Below are 22,384 nucleotides of genomic sequence, written 5' to 3' on the forward strand. Positions count from 1 at the left end.
TGTGTCCCCCTTAAAGATTGGCTTCCAGGCAAGGGGAGAGGAGAACAGGGTGGAACTGTTCCTCTGACAGTTGTTTTTGCATTTGGTCTTTGACAGCTAATGGCTTAAATGAGATCTCCCATGTTTCTCTCTTCTTTTTTTTTTTTTTTTTAGTTCACCCCAAAAACTTGAATCCTTCTGAAGTGCAATGTATGAAGGCATACAAACTTTATGCATCTTCATGGATTATCTCAACCAAAATTCCGTAACTTACATAAGGATTTAGGCACTTAGAAGGTAGGATTAATGACTTATATCCAAACCAGTGATTTTTCAGAACTGTCATTTGCTTAGAAGTTAAGAGATACAAAAATATTAGCTCTAAGTGTTCAAGCTCCTATACAAACAATGCAAAGCCATTGCTGCCTTTTAAGCCATGTCAAGGCACGTGCCACACTTTTGTTGAAAGGCCCCTGAACACACGAGAAACTTCGCTGCTTGAAAAGGCTGAAGTGAAGAGAGCAAAAATACTTGTCTGTAGGGAAAGTCTTGTGAGTCTAAACCCTCGTGGAATGAACAGGGAAGTATTTTCCATAGAAGTTGTAATGAAGTTTATAGCAGCTCAGCCAAAGAGCCTGATCCACTTGTCACAGATCCACTTCACTTGTTAGCAGCTCAGCACCTATGTGCAGGCATTTAGTCAGATGTCCAGATACAATTTTCTAATCAAAGGTGCCAGTCTTGTAATTCTCTGCCCTCCTGCTTCTGTTGAGGCACTATTGCATCTTCCACAAAAAGGCTCTTGATGCCATGGCTCAGTTTAGAGAGAGACAGATTGCTCTTTTTTACCTCTTCCAAAAGGGGCAAAAGAAAAACGTTCACACAAAAGGATTGGATAGATTTGGGAAGTTTAAAGGGAAATGCTATTCACAACTACACACAATAGTACAAAGCATATAATAAACACAAAAATCCGTAGTCTGGGCTTAACACAGAAGCTCATTAAGCCAAAGTTTCACACAAACCTCCTTTTAAACCAGGCCACCTCCTGGACCTCTCTGGCCTCTGGAGGGATCTGTAACTTTGTGGTTCTTAAAGGCATCACTGTGACATGACCTGCATAGCAGTGAGTGGTGCAGAGCCTCAGCTTTATGGGTGTCTGCTGTGGGCTCTCAAAGCATGTGCTTTACCCTTGATGTAGTTGGTGACACTTAGATAGATGAGATGTACTGGGAAATATCTCGCACTCCTTAAGGAGGTCACCAACACCTTGCAATGGTAACATCTGTCACCATGAGATGCAACAGTGCTCTCTCTGTGTGTATATGTAGTTTATATGTGTGTATATATGTTCATATAAGTATAAACAGTAGGCTCCTTTTATTTTTTATTCTAAGCTATTTAACAGTGACTTGCATTTGTCAAGAGAAAAACCTCTCTGCTTGCCTGGGCTTTCTCCCAATTCATGGCAGGAGGGCTGCAATGGAAAAACACACAAACCTTTCTTTAGAGTCTGCTGCTCCTGGGATACCAAGCTGAGATGTAGATGTCAGTGAAGTGTCAAACTGAGTTAACTTTGTTCTGTTCCAGATGTATGCCTTGAGGGACACCATGCACAATACCACCTCAGTGACTCCTGCCTCTGCCAGCTCCTGGCCCTTGCACAAATTCTGGAGGAGGCAGCATGAAATGCTGCATAAACAAAGATCTCTGCATGGTTAGTATCTTCTTCACTCTGTGACCTCAAAGCCAGTCTCTGAATGTCTGTTTAGGAATGAAAGTGAGTTACCAGCTGAATAAAACCTTACCTGTACAGAGAGCATTAATCACCCTTCAGGGAATGCTGCTGTTTGGCTGAACAAGGCTGTCTGAAATCTTCCTCAGGGATAGATATGGGGACCAGTGCTGTTTAACATCTTTGGTGATGTGGACAGTGGGATCAAGTGCACCCTCGGCAAGTTTGCTGATGGCACCAAGCTACATGGTGGGGCTGACATGCTGTAGGGAAGGGATGGCATCCACAGGGACCTGGAGAGCTTGAGAGGTGGGGTCCATGTGAACCTCCTGAAGTTCAACAAGGCCAAGTGCAAGGTTCTGCACATGAGAGGCAATCTGAAGCACAAATACAGGCCAGGTGATGAGTGAATTGAGAGCAGCCCTGAGGAGAAAGACTGGATTGAAGGTGTTGGTGGATGGTAAATTGGACATGAGCCAGCAATGTGAGCTCACAACTGAGAAAGCCAATCGCATCCTGGGCTGCATCAACAGAATGGGCAGCAGATCAAGGCAGGTGATGCTACCCTCTGCTTTGGTGAGATATCATCTGGAATACTGTGTTCAGCACTTGGGCACTCAGCATGAGAAACACATGGAACTACTCAAGCAAGTCCACAGGAGAGCCATGAAGATGATCAGGGGTCTGGAGCACCTCTCCTGTGAGAACAGGCTGAGAGAGTTGGGGGTTTTTAGTCTAGAGAAGGCTCCAGGGAGGTCTTATAGGAGTATTCCAGTAGCTAAAGTGAGCCCACATGAAAAATGGTGAGGGACTCTTTATCAGGGAGTATAATGATAGGACAAGGGGTTACATTTTTCAAACTGAAAATAGGTAGCTTTAGATTAGATATTAGGAAGAAATTCTTCACCATGATGGTGGTGAGGCACTGGAACAGAAAAGTGTAGATGCTTCCCCCCTGGAAGTGCTCAAAGCCAAGTGGGACAGGACTTTTAGAAACCTGGTCCAGTGGAAGGTGCTCCTGCCCACGGCAGAGGCATTGGAATAGGATGATCTTTAAGGTCCCTTCCAACACAAATCATTCCGTGATTCTATATCAAGATGGGAATAACTTCTTGCCATCTCTACTGTATGATTAACATCTGAAAACCTTCTTGCTTAATCATTAAGTAAAATGAATTTACAGTCTTGCTTGTGGAAAAATAGGAAAGCCTCCTCTCTCAGTTCTCAGTGTGGTGTGGTGGAGAAGGCACTGGACAAGAACAACATATTTGTTCCTCCCCAGGGTGTATCACTTAATGCCTGCATTCTTGGAGGTCTGTGTACAAAGAGCTGGATGAATTAGGTAGCGAGAAGGCTTCACGTTACTGTTCTTCCTTTACAGAGTACCTCAAATCTTCGTGGCCCTGCTCCTGGAAGTTGTTCCATACAGAGGACAATCTGTGCCACCAATCCTTGTGAAGCACTGTAAGATCCTTTGCTTGGGTATGATTCTAAATTAATCTCCTTCCTCTAACACACCCAAGTGCAAGTATCAACATTCAGGTAACAACTGCTCGTTCAGATTCTCAAGGGTCTTTATGTCTCTACCAGTGCAGTCTTGCTCCACTGACAAGCTCATGCAGTGGGCAATATTGCTTAACTTGTGGTCCCAAGTTTTGGCATCAGTTATTATTTTGAAAGGTGATGGCTGGGAAATACCCCTCAAACTGAAGTGTGAAGTGGGAGGGAGTGAGGAGGTGGTAGGACTTGCTGCTGCACAGGATGCAGAAGTAGTTATCCTTGTAAGGGAACTGCTTGAAGGATCCTCTCCATGTCACACTTGAGCTTCTAGGAAATGACAATAACTTCAGTTCTGTGAAGGCTGTATATTGAGAAATTCTGGTAAGCTGCAATAATAACCAGGTTCTATGGATTATGATATTATACTGTCATTCCCATTTTCCTACAATATGCCTTCAAGAAATGAAAAATCGCCAGCTGGAGCTTTAGAGGTAGCTGCTTATAGAGCGACAGGTAGTGCTGAAAACCATCGTAGCATTTCTCTGTCAGTGAAATACTGCTCCTAACAGAATATTTCTTACATTGTCACTCACTCAAACTTAATATTGTAATTATTTAAAATACACTTTTGATGTAACAAAGCATGCTCATTCTGCTGAAGTGCCAATGATAGTAAGTTACTCTTGCTTGTACCATCACTTTGTAACTGAGGATGCTGCCCTGTGGTAGCAATAGAAACACAAGATCAAAGATTATCTTTGCCCTGGATAGTTTACACTTTCAAAGGACAAGAGAAACAAAGACATTTGTTTCCCCCCCCTTCTTCTTCTTCTTTATCAGATTATTTTCATTCTGCTCTTATTTTTCTGTAATTAATCTATTTCCTCATGCTTAAATACTTAGTGTATTCCAAAGTGTTGTCCGTACCAGCAGACAGTCAAACTATTAAAGTTGGTTCTTTAATTTCTTGTACTTAATAAGCTACTATCAAAGAGTAGTTGTTTTTATTAAGGAGATAAAGCTGCCTGCATTTATAAAGACTTCTAAACAATGTTGGCAATGTTTATGATACTCTACAAATGGAATAATGACCATAAAAATTTAAATCTCTTATGCTGTGGACTCTAAACTTTGTTCCAAGTTATAGGCTATAAACTAAGGAGCAATTAGTAATGAAATAGCAAGCTACAAAGTAAGCATTCCTCTTTATACTACTGAGAAAGTATATTATTGTGGAAAAATGTGATAAACATATAGTTGAATGAATAATTTAGTAGACCTATTTCTAATCTCATTCATGCTGTTATAATTTGAGAATAATTCCACTGTGAAATATTTGAAATTGGAATAAAGGAAGGCTGTAAAAATTAATTAATGTAAAAATAGAATTCTTTTAAATAAATACAAAGAAAGATTTAATTTTCTCCCCAACTTTTGCATTTCATTTGCAAATGAGAATTTATATATTAATCAAATGAAAAGAAGAAAAGGCCTTTGTAAGGCTGTGAGGCAGGACCTTGTTCTCGCTTTGAAGACTGATTCTTGTTACAGAACCTGGTCATGTGCACAGTGGTTCTTTGGAACAGACAGAGGACAATAAAGACAGAAATGTGTACCAAACACAAGCCCCACCAATTTGCGGCAGGTTCAGAGGCCTGCTGGTGTGGAAGAAGTGGCAGCAAGAAGATGTGGTGAAGCTATCCACATCCAAGTGAATATAAAGCACTTAGATGTTGATATCAGCTGCCATCCCAGCAAGTCAGAATATAGTAAACCTCAGGAAATTTGCTTAGGGAAGTAGTGAATTAGTTCTCCTCAGTGAGCACAGACAAAAATGCTACTTCCTGGGAGAAATCTTCCTCATTAACAGAAATGTATACTGTTATTTTCTAGTTTTCAAATCAAGAAAACAAAGGCAACTTTTTTTCCATCTAAGTCCTCCAAAATACTATTGTAAAGCAGCCATGCTTATCAGCAACACTGAAGTGCTTTGTGGTGCTAGTATTCTTGCTAGGATCCAGGACTTGCAGGGAGAAAAGGAGGAGGAAGAGGAGATAAAAAAAATTTCTCATGGCTTGATGTGGTAGTGCTTTGGATATGCTGCTTGAATTATTATATGATAGAGAAGCAGACTTCAGCATCTAACCCAAAAGTTAGTCTTTAACTTAAAAGTAGCCCTTCGTAACTGCTGAACATATCACTGAACAGAGGAAAAATGTCCCTATTCTGCAGGGGGAAGAGGAGATCTTGCCAGTCCAAGCACTTATCAACAGCCTTAAAGGCAGCTACAAAACCCGGAGCACGAAGAGGTAAGGACTGCTTTTTAATATCTGTACAACAGCAAAGCAGAAATGATAAACAGGGTCTCACTTTTTTCTCTAAGGGGTCACCTTGAACAAGAGCAAGAGCAGTCATTGCCATTCTCCACAACATCCTAAAGCAGCTCATATTGTGACACTTTTAAGAGCTGACTACTGGAAACAGCACTTGATATTGTAGTGTCACCTGCCAGCAAGTGGCAGATCATACCTATTGTTTCCACCCAAGAGTTTCGGTGGTGTTACACAGGGTTTTGGACTTGTTACCATTTCTTTAGTCATGTTCAAATGCAGTCTGGCTCTGTGAGCAGGTGTCCATCCCCCCGCAGGGGTCTGGATCTCTGCAGGTCCTGGTCATTGCAACAGCAGTCAAGGCTGTGCTTGAGGACTGCCACATGAAGAATCATCTTCCTTCTCCAAGGGTCTGGCCCAGTAAGCTCTAGAAGCAACTGAGGCTTGATTGCCTGCTTCCACTAAAGATAGGTCATTTATCAGTGAATGTTGTTAAGGGAAGTTAACAAATAACCCTCTTAGTTACAGTACTTGATGGTGTTTGTTGAGAGGGAATGTTCCTTTCAGTGGGGCTCACCATTGCTGTGGTAAATTAGCTCCTACTGCTATGCACATTGCATGCTATACCATAGAATGGTTTGGGTTGGAAAGGACCTTAAAGATCATCTAGTTCCAACCCCCCTGGTACTGGCAGGACGTATTCCACTAGACAAGGTTGCTCAAGACCTCGTTGAACCTGGCCTTGAACACTTCCAGTGAGGGGGCATCCACAACCTCCCTGGGCAACCTGTACATCCTTTCATATTAAATGTTCTTTATATTACTTGCAAACTAGACAACTTCTGACTTTGTTTTTCTCTGGCTTGGCTGCAAACTTTTCAGTTTTTGTTGGCACCTACGCACACCCCTCAAGTGCTGCATCGCAGGGAGGAAGACACATGAGGCGTGTGCTTCAGGAACAGTGAGGAGGGCAGCAAGGCACGTTCAGGAGCTGCTTCTCAAATGTTTATAAGTTTAGTTGGTATTTCATCTAAGAGTCCTCCTACTTAAAGAATGAACTTGGATTTCTTGTTAAATTGCCACCTAAGAACGCTGAGTTTTGACTGTACTTAATGAGGTGGGAGGAAGTGAGACACAAAATGTTCTTCTTACTAAAGGAAGAGAAACCACATGACTGTCATGCAATATTTCTAAAAACAGTCATTCTACATTTTTCTATAAAGCACCAACTGCCCTTTAAAATGAGATCAAATAAAACACATTTGAAATGGAACACTGAAGTTTTAATTTGATATTTTTCCCCCACAGGCTTTATCATCCTTTAAAATAACTTTCATCCTCCTTGTAACACTGAGCTGTTTCAGCCTTGCCAGAAATTTCTACTGCTTTGTTATGATGACTCCCTTTTTCTACACAAGCTTTCCCAGCTCTGATCCAAATGCTTCCATGCAGTGGTATCTGTGAATTGGTTGTGTGCTAACACTCCACCCCTCCAGTACAACACAACATAGCTGCTAGTTTCTTGAGTTATTAGTATTTGGTGTGCTCTGCTAATCTGCATGCTTGTGAAAATGTCTTCCTCACATTCATTTTCCCAACTTTCCCACTGTTCTTGCTCATTTTTCTTTATGAAAGTAACTTTTTTTTGGTGATATTTTAGAAGCTTTTGACAACTGTCTCTGTTTTGAAAACACCACAGAATTATTTTAAATACTCCTAGGATGTTTTGCATGGTTGAATATGTTGTGGGGTTGTTTTTTTTTTCCCCTTTACAGCATTTTAGTTTCCTTGTTTCATTTTCTTTAACAGCCAAAAGCTAATGAAACATGACTTGAAGATCTCATTTGCATGTTACACAGATAAAAAGAGAAAGATACTATCAGAACACATCCCCTGTAAGCAGCCCCTTTGTAATCCTGACCTTCATGTAATATTAAAATATGTGTTTCTTCAAGTCACCATATGGTTCTTACTACAAATATAATCATTCTTTTTGGGGTGAAAATGCCTGGAATTCACCAAAACTGAATATTCAAACCGAAGGAGGGAAAGATGGAGACATTGACACTCGACCATTGTACGAGCTTGGTTGCTCTAGCAGCCGTGTTCTGACCTGTACTATGATCCTCTTTGTTCAAGTGTGGCAACCCAACTTACCTTTGGTAAGGTTAAATGAGGGTGCATCACTGGCCTTTGCAAATATTTTCCAGATGGAAATGAACGAGTGAAATACATGTGAAACTGAGGCATCAGTAGATTAAGATCTCTGTGGATGAACATCTGATTAAAATCTTCACATGCTGGGCTCTCTTGATCTGTCTGTTGGCAATGCCCATGGCAAGACTAGGCTTTAATCCCACTTTTGGATGAATGACCACACTGCACAATGCCTGTTCCTGTCACACTCTTCTAGAGGTGAAGTGCCTTGCACTTTTTGGAGCCCTTCACAAATGTGCCTATTGGGTCTCCCATCCTTTCTTCAGCGTGTGTGAGACCCAGCTTGGAGGTTGAAGGTGCTGTGTCTGTAATAAGGACCAGCGTGAAAGTAACCTTTGCTCTCCTGGGACCCACTGTTGTCTAAAGTGAGGCTGAGCAACATCACACAGGCAGAGCCATTGCCTGGACCCGTAAGAGCAGACAGCAACAAAAAGAGAAGCAAACAACATAAATGGTCTCCATGCTTGACTTTTACCTCATAGTGGTCATCTCTCTACCTTGGGCCCTTTTTGGACATGATGTGTAGTATCTCAGCTCAGATGCTCTCCTGTATGTACCTGGGTAGTGCTCCATCAAGCACCAGCATCTTGCCTGTATCACGAAGCTCTGATCATTGGGAAACAATTACCCCCAGCCCAGCCTGCAAGTCCTGGTCTTGTCTGCCTTGTGGAGCCTGGGAATTCCTCCTGAACATGTCTGTGACATGCTTCTATATGCCATTGCCCTCTGTAAAATGGACGTCAGTTGCTAAGTGTTTGCAGCTGTTTGCACAGTCCAAAGCTGGAAGAAATAGCCAGACTGGGGACTTCAAGTTTGGGGTGCTTGTTGCAAAACTCCTGTTGTGTTAAGCCTTACCTGCGGAAGCTCTATCCAAAGATGCATTTCCTTGCCTCAACTGAATGGGCTAGAAGGTTGTACTCAAAGAGTTGTGGTTAATGGCTCAATGTCCATGTGGAGATCAGTGACAAGTGGAGGTCCTCAGGGGTCTGTTCTGGGTCCAGTGCTGTTCAACATCTTTGTCAGTGACATGGACAATGGCATTGAGTGCACCCTCAGCAGGTGCACACCAAACTGTGTAGTGTGGTGGACTCATCGAAGGGATGCCATCCAAAGGTACCTTGACAGGCTTGAGAAATGGGCCAGTGCAAGGTCCTACACCTGGGTTAGGCCAGTCCCAGGCACAAATATAAACTGGGTACAGAGTGGGCTGAGAGTAGCCCTGAAGAGAAGAACTTGGGGGTGTTGATAGATGAGAAGCTCAACATGAGCTGGCAGTGCACTCATGCAATCCAGAAGGCCAACTGTATCCTGGGATGCATCAGCATCCCAGTGTGGCCAGCACATCAAGAGAGGTGATTCTCCCCCTTTAATCTGCTCTGGTGGTCACTGGAGTGTCACATGCATTCTCAAAGCTTTATTTCAGCTAGTGACCTGTGTCACAGGCAATATGGATGGAACCTTGCCTCTAAGAGAAGGTTGGAAAATGGTGCCCATTCCTCATACAGCCAGGATCTCCAGGTGAAATGAACAATGTTTTGCTCTTGTTCATTATGCTTGGGTTTTCAATCTTCCTTCTCTGTCAGAAAAATATAATTGAAATTATTAATATTGCCATAGCCTATCACCTTAGCAATGCATCAAAGTTAAGGGATTATGGATGGAGCTGCAACTGCACATTCTGTTACCAAAGTGTTGGGTTTTGACCTTGGAGTCCATCCCTTCACACAGCCTGATAAAACAGCTATTCTGAATTTAGACCAGCCAAGCATTTAGCCATCCAAATATTTCTCTGCTAACACTGATTCAGGGAACTAAAACAACTTTAAGGAAGCATGAAAGGAAAACTGAAGGAAGGGGAAAAAAAACCACCTTGAAAATCTTATGATCTTTAAATCTTAACTTGTCTTAAACAAGACAGAAAGGTTTGCAAGTACTAAGTGACTTCTGCACCTATCAAATGTTTCAGTATTGGCGCTGTTCTCATTCAACCACAAAAGCTATTTGGTGTCTAATACTCTGTGGTGTCAAGATTGCTCTCCCTCATTCATGTAAAATACACAATGTATGTCAGTGAATCAATTTTTCTCCTTCTGGAAATGAAAAAGGAAGAGGAGTCCCCTGAGCCACTGGTGTCTGTCAGTGTCTGCAGGTCTTTCCCTGGGATTGTCTGCCCAGAACATACAATTTGAGGTTTTATTTCTTTGGAAAATATTTCCCCTAATTTTCTTTTAAGCAGAAATAGTAAAAGTACTCACTCTTGGGGCATTTTTTTCCATTTTTTTTTTTCTTTTCAGAAACTTGACTATAAGTTGACTGAAGGTTTTATGTGGTAATTCAAGTATACCTTCTCCTGGCTTGAGACTTAGATAGGCTCAGCACTTTGCAATTGTTTATGCTTGCTAGCACTTAAAAAAGACTTGCATATTGCAGGATGTCTCTAAAATGTGAATTTCATAATTAACTTTCAGATAGTGTCCATCTCAGTCTTGTACTTCTCTCTAAAGCAGTAATGTCCTCATCATCCTTTTCAGTGTTTGAGACAAAGATCTTCCAGTGTATTGATGTACATCAAGGTGATTCATTGAGGTAAGAACCATATTGCAGTGAAATGCTGAGCACAGAACTGGTGCCCCAGATGCCTGTGCCCTACATGCCAGACGAGTGTTTGCCACTAAGGTAATGGGCAAGTTTCCAGGTCTGGCATCAGGTGTGCCACATGTGCTTCACAAAGCAAGGATGCAAGCACAGTCTGTGCTCAGGACCCTTCAGGTAGGAGAGGGATTTGTGTGGACTTCAGCGAGCCAGAAGCTTGCAGCATCATCTCAGTGTGTAGACAGAAGCTCCACTGAGCCAAAAAGCACCTGGAAAGAAACGAAACCCTTTAATGTGACACTTGCATTCAACGGTCAAACACCACAGCATTCTGGCTGATTTAACTGCGCTTCTTTCCTTCCTGAACAGGATCTTGAGGAGTGGGTGGCTGTGGAAAGTGATTCTATTCAACCAGATCTAAGGAAGAAGTTATACAAATGATGGCGTTGGCAGCAGACAGACTTGCAGCACTGGGAGCTGTTGTTAATTTAGCAAACCTGGGGTCACATCAGGTCTGCTTCCTGCATTTAAAACATCCAATTTGCGCATGTAGTCTACCTATTGCACTCAGTGCAATGTATATGCCCATGCATGTTAGAAGATACTGCCATTTTGGTAGCTAGCTGTGGCATGGACCCTCACAGAGTCTGTGAAGGAGAGGCTGGACACCGTAGACAGCTCAGAGATCCACTTTATTGTAAGAACACACAGTTTATGTACTCCTTCTGCCACAGCATAAAGCAAGTGTGATTCTAGCAGTACTTTCCCAATCTAAACAGTCATGGGCTGAGCATTTCAAAACTTCTTAAACCTGTGTTACAGGCTCGAAAGTGATTAACTCTTTTTCTTCTTCAATCCCCACAGCTGGGTAACGAATTATCAATAGTCCTATAGCTATATGATACCTGCTTAAATCAGCCCTCCTCAAACTGTCAGAGAACAGACTTAGGAGACCACACAGAGAATACAAATAAAAATAGATGTTCTCTGCACAGCAGGGCAGTTTGCTGCTTTTAACTGGAGAGAAGCAGTTTGCAAGTGTAAAATGTTGTTGTTGTTTTTGTTTCTGTTTTTTTTAACCAGGGCTTTTTTTTACATTCTTCTGAGTAATGAAGCATGATAGTTAATGCATCATTTGTCACCAAAGTCCTCTGTATGAGCGAGGTAGCTTTTAAAAAGAAAATGTTGCTGGACAGAAGGGACCAGTTATCTTGAGTTTTGGGAGTCATCTTTGGTTCTGGGAGCTTCTGACAAAAGCTTCATGCCATTTTGGTAATGATTGTTGGAAAGCAATAGGCAAGAGTTAATTTCTGAGAAATCTTTGTCTCTAATTTGCTTACCTTACTGTAGCTTTGGGCTCTTTCCTGCCATGAGCTGCTAGGTTTTTATTCTAACAGAAAAGTTCACTAATAGGGATTTTTTTTTCCTTCTTTTGAGGCTTCTGGAGAGGATTGTGAGCACAGTAGCACAAGGGCCCTGCAGTACAGCAATACTTTAATATTTCAGGTTATGTAATCGAATAATTGTAATTAATGCACTTAAAATGAAAAACTTAGTGTGCCCTTGGCATGCAGTTGTGATTGCCAAAATACATGGCAACAGTCTGTACAGATAACAGTGATACTTTTCTCTGCCTGGGGTCATAATAGTGTTTCACAGAATGGGTTGTTCCTTTGATTGCTTGGTGAGAAGCAGCAACACTTTTGGGTTGCAACAGGCCAATCCAGACTGGTATTACTGGTGAATACAAAGGAGTGCATGCATTCCTTCATTTCTCGTTTCTCTCTCCTGTGAGACACTTACCCTCTCTTGTCCACTGTGGAGATCTGTTCTGCTCAGCAGTACATCACAGGATTAGTTTAGAGCCTTAACCTGTTTTGTCTGAAATAGCTGCTGCTGCCTCCTGCCAGCAAAACTTTACTTTGTGTCTGTATTTGAGGTTGCAGGCTTCCTGCCCTCTGCCTGTGGTGAAATCAAACCCCAAATTAGTTTGTGTGGCTTTTGACTATTTCAGTGTCACAGTATATGCTTTTGTCATGACAGCACACAACTTTGCCTTCTCCAGTACTGGGAAGTAAAACTTAGCAACAAAGGCATTTATGACAATGAAATATGAGAAGAGCTCCATAAAGTCCTTGCAAAACCTAAACAGGGAATAAAAATATTTATTTCTCTGGGTCGGTTAGAGCTGGATTCAAAGTCAGATTTTTGCACCTGATCAAATCAGAACCAACTATGCATATAGAAGTATTTTTAATACTGATAATTCCATTATTTTTGCTAATATTTGTAAGTTTTAAAATATTTGTTTTTTCCTTAGTTACCTTTTAAAAACATTTCTCCACAATTGCCTGATGGCCAGGACCTCTTCCTGCCTCCTGTGATTCTTGGGGAACTAGGGAAGGATCCACACAACTCCACTGTGTGTTTCTATGGTCATATGGATGTGCAGCCTGCCAAAAAAAAAGAAGATGGCTGGAAAACTGACCCTTACACACTGACTGAAATTGATGGGAAGTTTTGTCATTATTTCAATACACAAATGAGATTCTGAGTGGAAGGAGGCTCCCTGTGTATTTAACCAATGCATGAGGACTTCTCCCATGGAAGTCTTTGGAATAAATCCAGCAGCGTTAAGTCTGATGACTGTGCTATAACTAGTAAGACCCCTTAGTGTTTGTCTAATATTTGATGTGAAAGATGCCACTTAATTGAGCAGTCAACAGAGAAACTCTTTCTGCTTCAAAATTCTTGTTGAGTTGTTGTATCATCCATAATCCTCCTTTGCACTTTCTGATCTTGCTTCCTGATCCTTTAGCACTTCCACCTGCCATGCTGGAGCTACAGAGCATTTGCTGTGGAAAAATGCAAGGTCCCCCTTAATGTAATTATCCTTCCAATACACCCAGCAGAGCAGGAAAAGCTCCATTCACTGAAGGAACAAAAAGGATAGGCAGAGGATCAGCAGATGAGTAAGACCCCAAGAGCCCAGAAATCCTAGTTCCCAGACCTGTGCTATCTAACCATTAAGTTGCTCTTTCCCATCAGCTGGGACTGGTTCCAAACAGCCTTACTGATTCAATTAAAATGATAAGGGAAGTTTCAAAGATTGCTTAAAAACTTTCCTCTTTTGTTTTTAAGGGAATCTCTTTGGGTGTAGAGCAACAGATAATACAGGACCTGTCCTAGCTTGGATAAATGCAGTGGAAAGATTTAGAGCCTTGAAATTAGTAAGTATTAATGAGGACTTTATTATCACTTTTGTTTCTATTATTGTTATATTTCTGAAGGAATGCATTCACATTCCTATGAGTTAGAAGATATGTTTCTGTCCCCACAAAGCAGATGTATTTAGAATTATTAGCTTATTTCTAATGTTATAGCCAGGGCATTAATCCCACCCCAGTAAGAATCTGTCCTTAAGCATTTCTGTCTTGGACAGTCTGTATGCAATGTAAATATGGTATTGCTGACAATTCCCTGCAGAGGGATACACACTGGGGGAAGTATTCAGTATGTATTAGCTATATATAACTAGCTTTGATACCCTGTTCTCTTGAAAGCGTTTTAAAATGGTAAATTAACATCCATCACAGATTGGTCATGAAGACTCATCTCTTCTGCTGTATTCTGCATTAAACAAGTACAAATATGCTCACTTGGAGACTGACGTATCTCTAATAGTCAATCATTTGCCCGATTATTATCGTATTCAACCCAGGATCACAGAATGTTAGGGATTGCAATGGACCTCCAGAAATCATCAGGTCCAACCCCCCTGCCAAAGCAGGATCACCTAGGGCAGGTCACACAGGGACACATCCAGGTTAGCTTTCAAAGTCTGCAGAGAAGGAGACTCCACAACGTCTCTGGACAGCCTGTTCCAGCACTCCATCACCCTCACAGTAAAGCACTTTCTCCTCACGTTTAGGTGGAGCTCCCTGTGTTCTAGCTTATCTCCATTATTTCTTGTTCATTACTGGGTACCACTGAAAAGAGCCTGTCCCATTCCTCTTGACACCCATCCCTCAGGTATTTATAGACATTAATAAGATCCCCTCTCAGCCTTCTCTTCCCCAGGCTAAACAGTCCCAGTTCTCTCAGTTTTTCTTCATAGGAGAGCTGTTCAAGTCCCTTGACTTCAAATCAGTCTGCATGTTTAATAATTTTGGGCTAGTTTTATTCCTACTGCAAAGCATAAATCAACACTTGTAACTCGGTTAGCAAGTATCCCTTAAGGTGAATTTGCATAACATGTTTTGTTAGATGGCTGAGAAACAGTTTTGTGCCTCTTTTATGACACTATGGTACACTATGAGCATTAATTAAGTCTTGACCTAAGTCCTTTTGCAACCTTCTGGAGAATGGTTTGCATCAGTAGTATGGAATAGACATTGATGTCCCTCAAGTGCTAGTAAACACACACATTATTTGCCTAGGGATTAGCTGTTTTAAATGCATCTTTCCAATTTTTAAAATCACTAATAGCTTTTTTTGGCATTCTAACAAACAAGCAAACAGAAGTCTTTGTAATTTGAAAGCCTTTCCTTAGAAAAGTGCACAGACCATCAAAAAATATTCATGAACAGTTTGTTTCTAAATTTTTGTGGTTGTTCGATGAACCATTGGTGACTCCATCCGTAACAAAAGTTCATTTGATTGTATGCATTTGTTCCTGTGTTTAACCTGAGCATTGAATCAAAAGAGAAAACATCTTAAAACCTTTAATGAGAAAATGAATTGGAATGGGAAACTAAGCTCAAATTTATTTTTCCCATGGGACATGCCAGAATTTCTAACTTGCACTATTCCATAATAAAAGTTCTCTGAATTACCCTTGGAAATACATTCTTATGAACTAGCAGGCAAATGACTTCACTGGGGGTAAAAGGACAATTATAGTAGAATCACCAGCAGCACTTTTACCATCATGTGAGTAACTCTGGTGATAGATAACATGTTGGGAAATACAAGCAGTGGACCTGTGCCAGTGGTTCCCACATGGGCACTAACAGTGGAAATAAAAGAAGCAGGAAACTTTCTGTGAAAATGCAACTGTTATTACACAGTCAGAATTTCCAAAGCAATTAGAATATTTACTACCACTGAGAGAAAGCCCATTTAATGAGACAGTCCAGCAAGGCTTCTGAAAACACAAAGAAGGAAAAAAAGATATCACTTATTCTCCTTCAAAAATGAAATGTAGATAAAAACACAAGGAAAATCAGGGTTTTTTTTCCTGGGAAACTATATGTGCCCATTTATCACTGCCCTTTCTACTGAAGCAAGCTATATATCCTATGTCTCTCTTTTCCTTACACAATATGTACTGCAGTCTGCTTCTGAATTTAAATATGGTTTTATTTTGAAAATATTTGTTCCTTACCCAGGCTTCTCTAAGGTTCATTTAGGCTTTGCCAGTGAACTTCAAGTCTGTAATGGAAGGCATGCAAGAAGCAGGGTCCTTGGGGCTAGAAAAGTTACTTGAAGAAGAAAACCAGAGGTTTTTATCTGATGTTGTTTATATTGTGATTTCAGACAACCTCTGGCTTAGCAACAAGAATCTTGCCCCTACGCATGGGAGTCAGGGAAATGCCTCCTCCTTTGTGGAGGCAAAAGACACAGGTTCATTCACTGGCCCCCTGAGCAGGGAGCAGTGATGTACCTGTAAGCACACTACACTTGCATGCAGAGGATGACTGAGAGCAATCTTCATGTTTACAAATCCAGAACGTTCTTCCATATCTTTTTTTGGATATTACAGATTTCCCTCCTCATTTCAGTTCAATTAGCCTTATTTACTTCAACCTTTTTCAACCTCCATTTTTTTGCTTAGCTCTCTCCCCTTGATCCCTTTTCTATCCCATTATTCTCTTGCCACTCTCTCAGTCTTTTCTCATCACGCAGTCTGCACATCAAATCTCTTCTATTTCATCATTGTTCCTACACACCCCATTCTCCAAACCCAATTCTTCTGCTGCTCTGCTTTTGTGCAGCACATACTGCTTATTGCAATGTATCTGCCTAAAGGGACTGAATTTTGCTGGATCCCTGGGTTTAAAAGGCATGCAAAAATTTTGTAACCGTTGTAGAAGCAAATAACATTGCACTATAGTATATTTAGCAGCCAACATGAACTACTGTGAAATGAAAAGCAGAAATTTTTCATCTGGAAACTTCCTGATAAAGCATAAAAGAACTCAAAGAGAAGACCGAAGAACTCAGGAGCTAAAGAAAAATCTGCATTAACCTTTATATCTGAAAAAGAATGAAATTTGGTTTTAAGTAAAAGAGCCTTGGCAGGCCTGGTTCAATTCTTCTAAGTCTTGGTTAAGAAAAATGTCACTATTAAAACATCAAATATGATCTCTGGTTGCCACCAGACACTTGGCTGTAACAAGGTTTTGAGAAGAATAAACAAGTTCATTACAGGAAAATAGTTTATGATAAACCTGAGTATAAAAATGTGTCTGGAAAAAGAATCCATTTAATAAACCAAATGCCTCTCTCTATTCTAAAGCTGTATGATTCAAGAGATCATTATTATTATTTGTTGCAGGCTAGAATTCAGGTTAGGTGTACATTTTCTTAAAGCAAAACAAGTCAAGTTCTTTCTTGCCTTTGTTATGAAGATTTTGTATTAAATAAAAAGAGAACTTGAAGTGTTTATTCTGCAATGTTAAAAAAAAGCAATAGGCAAGTGTTTCATTTACAATGGTTCATTTACAATCTTACTGAAGCAAAAGAGGAAATGGAGAGGGACCCTTGCTCTCAAATGCCTTTAAGTGCTCTAGACAGCTGAAGTTCTCTTTCTAATGGTTAACAATAGAGACCTGTCTTCTCTTTACCAAAGCAGATTGTTCCTGTTTTCCATTTTATAAATATAATTGTTTTCCATTCATTTGTGGCTTTGCTTAAAAAGTTGAAGCTACCAGTTGCTGTGGAAAACAAACACTTGCAGAAGAATAAGGTAGGGTCTGCTTAAATGTAATTGGTGTTTTTGCTATAGGTTGACTGTGGTGACTAGGACCTTCACTTGGAACTTTTGGAGGTATCATTCATGAGCTGATGACAGACTTGATAGTTCTGCTGGGTAATAACACACATCATCGCTCAGGAGTGACTAGGCAGCAATGGCTAGAAATCAGCCTAATGAAGATCTGTGTCATGTTTAATTGACCTAAGTAAGGCAAGTCTAATTGAAGCAAGTCCCAGGTGTCCAAGTCTCAGCATTGCTATAGTGGCAGCAGCAGCTGAGGGGAATGTCCTTGGTAAAGCCAGGCCCTTAGATATGTGTAGGTTAAGGTGATGTCAATCATACGTGAGTCAAGAACATTTAAGGATCACTGGCAAGGTGAACAGATACACACATAGTGAAACCTGACATTGTAATGCTGATTTGTGTCTCAGTTGGACGCTGTTTTCAAGTCAGCAGCTGGGCTAACACCCCACACACTACACACCAACAGCACCTCAGTGGTTTTCTCAATAAATATGAAAACACAGCAAGTTAGGTGCCACAACTTTAAGGATGCAAACAGCTTCTACTTGTTAGGTTTACTCCTTGGCAAAGAGTTAGGTGAAAGGGAAAAGGTAGTGTGATTGACAAGTGGAAGAATACGTCCCACTTGTACTGATATCTCTATCTTATTTTGCCTTGTGGCTCCCACAGGTTGTATTCAGATCCCTGGAATCTACGATAGCGTCAGTGCCCTGATGGAGGAGGAGAGGAAATTGTATGAATCAATTGAATTTGATCTAGAGGAACATAAAAAGTAATAATGCTGTGAAAAAATTCCTCTGTGGCACCAAGGTAACATAAAATCTGTGTAAATGATTAGCAAAAAGAATTTTAATCACCAATTTATAGCATTTATGTGCATTTTCTGTCAATGACAAACTCAACATAAAATAAAGGAGCACAGAGCATTAAAAGGTAAATAAAATTAATCTGCTGAAAATGCAAGCTACCACATCTGGTGAAAATGATCCAAAACATGAATATCAATGAAAACGAATAATGCAAAACTAAGAATATTGCTCCCCCTTCCTGGCACTATCCCTACTCTCTCCCCATGCCTGACCTGTCAAACAAAATAAGCATCAAACCAATGCATACAGGTTACACAGTAGGAAAGATGTATTCAGCTGATATCCTCCACTGGAAGGCACCTTTAGGTGGATGTGTTTCAGGTGGTTTTTATTTGTTTAATTCAGATTTTGATGTCTGCTGAGCATGCCAGAAAAACACCCAAAGCTATAAACTTCTCTTTGCCAGCATTTAAAAATTATATCCTAAGTAAAAAAACAGCAGGTAAGGGCTGGCTCAGAAAGATCCCTCTACACAAGAGTGGCAGCTGGGAGAAAGGGGCAATTTGGGGTTTTATCACTCACATAATTACACTGCTATGAGCTTTAACATGGATGCTTTTATTTCCATGAAAAAGCTTCCAAATTAGCCTAAGCTAGACAGTAATAATCAGTAATACAGAAGTATAATGGAACTACACTATAAAAGTTTTGATGCCTTGCCTATAAGAGGATGAAGTGGTGCAAATTTTATGTATACATAAAGCTCTAGTCTCATAAAGCTGCAGTAGAAGGAAAGAAGCAGCACCCTGGGGTTCCACGTGAAGACCAATTTATAATTTACATATTTCTTCTTCCTTCCTTAGAATAAGTATTTTCTTTTTAACTTTTTACCTTTCTTATTTTCTCCAGAAAAACAGATTAACTTGGTTACTGAACATTATCATCTCACCTATTGCATTATTTAATACTCATTAGTAGAATTTCTTCCCTGGTATCATCTGCGAGAGTTCTGGCTAAACTTGTCACAGGATTCTCCTGCAAGAAGTTCAGAGATCAAAATGGTCAGATCAAAAGTTGTCCTCATTTGTCTTTGCACTAGAAAAAAAATGACCTCCAAGGTATTTTAAAACAATGCTCCACTTTTCTAGTGGTGCATGAAAAGGTGTTCTTAACCAAGTGTTTCTAAAGGCAAACAAATGTTGACTGAAAGAGTCAGTATCATTTAAGTAGCATTCTTTAAAACTAAAAGATATGCACACAGGTTCAAACTGCAAATCAAACATCTGTAAAATACAGGGGTCTCCAAATACAAACTTTTAGGATGGAAAAACTTGTTTTGTGGTATCCATTTATATTGATTGTGAATGGCTCCAGTGTCATCTCTTATGGATTCAGTGTTATTTCTTTGAAGGAAGAAATACTTCTACACCTGTGGCATTACCCTTCTCTCTCGACTCACAGGACCAAGGAAGCTTTTCATGAACCAGGATTTGAAACAGTTATTCCAACAAAAGTCATTGGCAAATTCTCAATCCATCAGGTCCCAGACATGGATCTTTTGGTTGTGAAACAAACAGGTAAGAGGCAAACCTTTTCTTTGGCTTCTATGTGTAAACTGTGTAAAATAAAGTCCCTTTTTGCACCTCACAAATTTACACCCAAATCAGTAAACAGATTGTTCCTACTATTTATTTGTTTCTGAGAGTAAGAAGTGTGAATGTGGGTGTAAGCTTCAGTTGCAAGATGCATGTTTTCTGACTGCAACATGTCTTCCCCTCAGGTGGTGGAGCACTTGGAGGGTGTCTTTTCCAAGAGGAAAAGTCAAACAAACTGAAAGTGTCTATGCCTTTGGGTACGAAGCCCTGGCTCACTGATGTTAATGATCCACTACATATAGCAGCAAGAAAGGCAATAAAAACAGGTATCTTCCTTTCCCCGCCCCAGTTCTTAATGTGTCTGCACATGTGCAGGAGATTTGTGCTTATCCATAGAGCAAAAGAGCTTTCTCAGTTCAGCGCTGTAGTTACTTATCCCTATAAAGCTCGTTGATTTTCATAGAACAGCTCAGCCACATCTTATTCCAGACCTTGCTGAACTGGGATATATTTAACAGGAGTAGCCAAAAGACCTCATTTAGTTTGGTACTATACTGATGCAAAGCCAGAGTGCAGCTGATTCCTGAAATCAGTTGGCTACACACAGAGAAAAATTTCTACTCAGAAGCTCTTAATATTGGTTATCTTCTCAGATATATGGTAGCAGAAGAATGCACCTTTATTTCACTTAATAATGAATTAGTTCTATTTCAGTTTTTGGAGAAGATTCAGATTGTATTTGGGATGGTTCAACATTTCCTGTTGCCAGAATATTTCAGACTAAAGTGTGATAATGCTTCTGACTGGAGCAGACGATGATGGGGAGCACTCCCAGAATGAGAAACCAAGCAGGTTTCTTTTATTTGTCTGTTTGTTCTACAAAGAAAGGGGGGAACCAAAGTCCCCTGGTATTCACAAATAAGCATGGCCAGATGGGAAGCTTTGCTGTGCGTTGGACAGCCCCCAATTACTGTCTCTGGCAAACTGGTTGCTGTGCCAAGAGGAAAGCAAAATTCCCAATCTATCCAACAATATACAGTTTCCATGGGCTGTCTACTCAGTCTTTAAATATGTCACATAGGCAATTTTAATTTCACTGCCAGTGAAATTTGCCTCTGGTCTGAAAGAGGATGATGTAGATGGGCACTCTCCTGTCACAGCATCCAGTTTCAAAGTATGGCAGTTGGATGTATGGAGGCTAATGGTTAAGGATTTTGATGGGTTTCAGTAGAAGTGGATATAAAGGAATATTTATATTACAGGGAAGAAGACTCCTGTGATTGTATAAAAATTAGCTTAAACTTGCCACTTGTATTCATTCTCTGAGATGTGATGGTGAGACACTATTGTGCATGTTGCCTGAATATTAGCACAGCTTCTGAGTCAAGTCATGATGAGCTCAGGGAACCTGAGAATCTTACAAATATTCTCAAATTATTTTTAGTTTCCCCTCACTATCGTCTCAACCCTTATGGCTACAGATTATAGCAATTAGGGGACATAACACTGGAAATTCGTTTTCTTAGTGAATCCTTCAGAGAAATCTCTGCTGAAAGATGTCCAAATTTTCTGTGCACTGGATCCTTTTTTGGGGTGACCAATCTTGCAAATTCCTCTGAAGACTCTGAAAACTTCACTGGACTATGCTGCTAATGTGAAGAGCAGAACAGCCTGACAGGTCCTCATTCTCCTTTTCTTTTTCACAGACACAATTACACTGAAGGAACCAAAGCATTTGCAGACTCTTCCCTGGAGATATCAAAGCTACGTCAGGACTTTTGTAAAAGTTCCAACATGGAGGCCAACAACTGATGGACAACCACAAGAAAATCAGCAAAGCACTTCCTCGGTTTTAAGCTTTCTAAATTTCTGATGTGGCAAAGCATGTGAGTCAAATATTTAGTGGGTCTGAACTGGTGGAAAAAAATAAATGTCATGCTATTACTTGGCTTACTGATAACTGGCATGGATTTGTGATCCCATCAATCAAGTCATCTTATTCATAGTGCTATAAAACAGGTTTAGGGATAATTCAGATTTGCTGAGTGGAATATGTTACACTTCAGTTTTTAAATTCAGAGCAGAGAGAATTTTTACATTTATTTTTATTTATTACTTTATTCTTATTTTGTAGTTTCATCACGTTCATGCTGCCTCGCTCATATTCCAGTTCCTGAATAAGAGCAATACAGAGCACTGTAGTTTCCTCCTAACTACATACAAAATTTCATTACGTAATTGTCTCAAGAAAGATCCATGATCAAATGAATCTCTTCCCTGTCCTTCATGGAAGGCTGTAAATGGGAAATGCAATACGATTAGCTTACTGAATTCGATGTGAAGACTTGACTATGAACATCTTTTTATGAGCATAATCACTGAGGCCAATGGCCCTGCAACAGTAACTAAACATTTCCGGGACTCCATTCTGTCCTTTCTCCCCATTTAATCCAAATCTCTTTTTATTGTGCTCTGAGCAGAGTTTTAAGAAGCAGTACATAATGTTCCTTTCACATGACTTTCTTTTTATACAGTGTAAGAAAAGTTTTTGTAAACATCTGTTCTGGCCAAATTCTGTCATCAGAAGGGCTTTTTTCCACACAAGCAGCAACTGGTTGTTGTTA

The 22,384-nt window shown here is 40.3% G+C and overlaps 1 pseudogene; it reads left to right on the forward strand.

The window, feature by feature from the left end:
• The first annotated feature begins 5,945 nt into the window (after positions 1-5,945).
• Positions 5,946-21,572, forward strand: LOC128967586 (beta-Ala-His dipeptidase-like; annotated as a pseudogene).
• Positions 21,573-22,384: the final 812 nt, after the last annotated feature.

Source organism: Indicator indicator, chromosome 6 (assembly GCF_027791375.1).
Source record: "Indicator indicator isolate 239-I01 chromosome 6, UM_Iind_1.1, whole genome shotgun sequence".
In the NCBI taxonomy this organism is placed as follows: Eukaryota; Metazoa; Chordata; class Aves; order Piciformes; family Indicatoridae; genus Indicator; species Indicator indicator.